The sequence below is a fragment of the Lolium rigidum genome, chromosome 6 (assembly GCF_022539505.1).
Source record: "Lolium rigidum isolate FL_2022 chromosome 6, APGP_CSIRO_Lrig_0.1, whole genome shotgun sequence".
Taxonomy (NCBI): domain Eukaryota; kingdom Viridiplantae; phylum Streptophyta; class Magnoliopsida; order Poales; family Poaceae; genus Lolium; species Lolium rigidum.
In genome coordinates, this window is record NC_061513.1 from 198,361,977 (window position 1) to 198,366,335 (window position 4,359).

The 4,359-nt window shown below is 42.7% G+C and overlaps 1 long non-coding RNA gene across 1 annotated transcript; it reads left to right on the forward strand.

Annotated features, from left to right (window-relative positions):
- Positions 1-2,720: 2,720 nt before the first annotated feature.
- LOC124665210 lies at positions 2,721-3,704 on the forward strand. Its single transcript, XR_006990507.1, has 2 exons — positions 2,721-2,801; positions 3,247-3,704. It is a non-coding gene; the product is annotated as an uncharacterized LOC124665210 (long non-coding RNA).
- The last annotated feature ends 655 nt before the right edge of the window (positions 3,705-4,359 follow it).

A 4,359-nucleotide genomic window follows, 5' to 3' on the forward strand; every position in this document is an offset into this window, starting at 1 on the left:
GTGCAAAAGGTCCCCCGCCGGACTCTCCACAGACGGCCACGTGGTGCCCCCTTTAGCACCGGTTTGTAACAGAACCGGTGCAAAAGGGGGGGGGGGCCTTTTGCACCGGATGGTTTGCACCGGTTGGCCATCCGGTGCATATGGGCCTTTTGAACCGGTGCAAAAGAGCAGTTTTCCACTAGTGCTGGATTGGTGTGAGCTCTGAAACTTGATCTGATCGCAACATCGCTTTTGGTAACCAAAGATGAGCTGTAATACAGGAGCACTGGCAGTAGTTGTTTAATAACTACTATACTATTTGGGAACAAACATCTTTTTTCTCCTAATTTTGAGTTTTTTTCCGGATTAACACTGATTTGACACGTATGTGCTTTTGTGGTTTGATTTTTGCTGCCTTCTTTTTGTGTACATTTGGGTGCTCTCTAGCAATTTCGTTGGAGTTTTTAAATTTTCTTTTCTCTGTTATAATGCGATGGTTTGGTACGTTTGTGAGTGGCTGTATCACGAAGGGACGCGGTCAAAGCGGTGCTCCCTACACGGTTACCAAGAACTTCTCTCTCAATTTCTTCTCCTCTGGATTTATCCTCTTCTTCCTTGCCGCTCCCAACCTTCCCTCGCGACGGCGCCTCCACGGGCTTGCACGCAGCCGCGTGCTCCGGCGACGTGGCGAAGCCGCCTCTTCGTTATTCTCCTCGCCGATGTGGACCTCTGCGGGCGCAGCACAAGAAGAGGAGAGGCATCTCACCGAGTTCCCTAGGCGGCCATGGCATCGCGATGCCGCGCCAATCTGATCTCCGCGCCAGCCCGGGTGGGAGTCGAGGTTGTACTCGGTATGGAGGTGGGATGGCAGACCCTCGCCGGAAAGAGGCCACGGAGCAGGAGCTCTCTCTCTCTCTCTCTACTTGTTGTGCCGCTTGTTGAGGCAGCTATCCGCGCGACAGCCCTCCTTTTTTTCTTGAGGTGATTGGTGGCCTTTCTCCTCTTCCTGAGGTGGCTGGTGGTGCGGTGGCTTCGTCTTCTCCGCACGCGTGCTCGCCTCCGCTCCGCGTCAGCGTCGTGGTTTGGAGGATATCACTCCTGTCGCCTCCAGCCCTCCACTGATTCCACGCCGGTGTAATCCTTTACGGGTGGGATGCAGTGCAGCCAGGCAGGTCGTCATGCGAGGGCTCCGGGCGCGGCGGGGAAGGGAGGGCGGCTCCGCTGCAGCATCATGAACCAAGAGTCTGTGCATCACTCTGCCCATCCTAGAAGAAGCTGCTGCGCCTACCTCCTGTTCGACAAAATGCCCAGTCTCCTCTGGTGCTCGCGTGCTGTTCGGACAATGGCCTATAAAGCTGCGTGCCGTCTAGGCTCAAGATAGTGAAAGCTCTTCCGCCGACATGGGTGTGGTGGGTGACACTGAAGTTGATTTCACTAACGGGCACCCACCGTCAGATGTGCCCCGTACCTGTTGTGCAAAAGGCCCAGCCTCCACCAGGACTTGCATGATATCCAACAACCTAAATGGCGTTGAATGGTGGATGCTCTTGCATGGGTGATCTGCACATATGCCCAGAAGTTGCATCCTCCTGCTATACATTGTTCAATGCCATGGTAAGTTTCCTAGACAGAACTACGTTAAGTGTTTTTTAATCCTAACTACTCTCCAGATTTAGTGGCTGCATTTGCAATGAAACACAAGGTATTTTCTGTGATATTCCCTTTCTCGCTTGGCATATGCCAACGAGTTCATTGTTTTTTTTTTTCTGGAATGGATATGTACATGAGTTATGCACAAGCATCCATTTGAATTGTTTGTTAAGATTATTCCAACAAAGATTCTTTAGTTGCAGGATAAGGATTATGAATACATTTCCTTCAGTTTTCATCCTCGTGGCTTAGGTAATTAAATACTGCTTATAATTCTTAGAACCTTCCTTAATACATAATCAGAATTCAGATCATCCTCCTCCATTATGGGTAAACTGGGATCTGCCCACCCATCTTAGAACTCTGGAAATGATACTGGTTTATTTTTACAGAGTCATGCTTGCTATATATGATAATTGAAACTTAGGTATGCTGTTTATTCCCCACTCTCTGCTGAGGCAATGACGCTCACATTAGTGGCCTGATAATGTGTTTACCAATTTTAATTGTGGTGTTCTATGTAGCCATGACATCTAGGTATCCATATATTTTACTTCAGTTTCGAGTTCGCTATTGAAAGTTATTTTGAAATTTCAGTTCCAGGAGGTGTTGCATCATGAATTATAATTATATGTGTCGTAATGAGAAGTTAATTGTTATTGGTTATCCGTGCCAATTGGGCCACAGATGAACATGAAACTAAGATTTGCATTATACTCAGTTTATTAGCAACAACGCATTTCTCTGTCATCTTGGTTCCACTAAGATGTATTTAACTGTATGAGTGGCGCAATGCTAATTTTTAGGTGTTTGGATGATGGTGGTAACATATTTTGTTTATTGCAGGGTGCTTTAGATTTTTGGAATTCCGATATGCTGAAATAAACATGATATTTCTTTTTTGAGAAGATAATATGTACAATATTTCGACGAGGCCCATTAACCCAAGTGCTTGCTTATTTGCTGCCCATCTACACCATGGATGCATATAAGAGTAATTGTGACGGTTTAGTGAAATACAATCCGTGGATGAGACTTCCTACAACCTGAATAAAGGTATTTTGGATAATTGTTTCGACCTCTACAAGTATGTACTATGTTCCTCACATGGTATAACTATGAAGAAGTGCTTGATGAATCTGTACATGACGGCACATACGGGCTGCTTCCAGGTTTTAGTACATTCAGTTCCTCTTTTAAGATTGAGAAGTTGAGATATGAGAATCCACTAGGTTTTTCAGCTTAGATGATTTGACTATGGATAATCCTTCCATAGCTTCCGGTGTGTCCTGGTCTTCATTAAACCAACTAATTAACTAAGCATATATTATTTGTTTTCCACTGAAAGTAAATATTAAGAAACATATTCTGTACTGTTCACGGTATTTCCATTCATTAGTAGTTAGGTTCATGTCAGATCTCAGCCAAGTATTTCCTACTTAATGTATTTTTTTTCTTACATTTGTTTGTTTTGTTAGAAGCTACAACATCATAGTAAAAAAAATGAAAATCAGTATGAGGTTGATACGTTCTTTATTATAGCAAGACCTAACCAGGTTATTTTGCATGTGCAGCTGTCAGGAGTATTTTTCTTAACATGTGTCTTACCCAATGCAGGTGGTCATCACTGATAACCAATATCGCATTGGTGCTTTGGTTCGGATTAGGAGTCTTCATGATGTTCTGCCATTGTTTGCCTAGATAGTTGGTGTGCCATGAAAGTAGGCCTATTTTATTTTTTCCCGCTATTGTCTTCTAACTGACAGATATGTTACGTTGGTAGACGATACATCCAAGGTATGTTTCCTAAATGAAGTCAAAATTTGAATTTATCTCCTGATCTTGAGATATGAAGCAATTATTTGTGTCAGGAAAAGAGAGGGTCTAATTCAACTGTGATGACTTTTGCAATTTGAACAGTGTATTACTATTTCTCATTGTAAGCCGAATTAGTTTATTACTATCTGAAAAATGTCCTCGCACAATTCAACATGAAATCTAGGAGGCTAAATTTTGTAACACATTTATAATAGCGATAATCTTGGATTTAAAGTGTCTTGTGGTAACTGGTGAAATATTACTAAAGTTACTCGACAAACGATCTAGCATATTATCCAGAAGAGAGAAAAATGGGTCCACCACACAATCACATTTCATGCCATACTGCTGTTTGTTGCATTCATACAACGGCTTCTGCTCCTTTCGTTCCTGTTGTCAGGGCTGTTGCCAATCTTTGTAACTGAGGACTTACTCAAAACCATCATAATCCTGTTAAAGGGTATGTTTTCTTTGCTTGCTTTAGTATCTCTTATTCTTAAATATATGTAGTTTCTTTGCTGAATAAGGTAGTTTACAAGCTCTGGCGGGGGTCACCCCACCAAGTAGGCAAGCCTCATGCTTCCAGGCATGCTCCCGCAGGAACTTTTTTCTCTTTAAAAAGCCCCCTATATTTTTTATGCCGGGATTTATATGTCCTCTTTTATGGAAAATCAAAAGAAAACTTTGCCGCTTATTCTCTTTGGTATGAGATCTGTAGCTTTATCTCTTACAGCAGGCTGTCATACAACAACTTCCCAATTCACATAAGCTTTGATTTTACTACATTTTCCTTTTCTAAATTATATGTACTAACTTTGAACACAACAAGCAATATTTATGTTAGACCAGCATGCATTCATTTCACACACATATACATAGCTTCAGGACCCTACATACAACCATTACAAACCA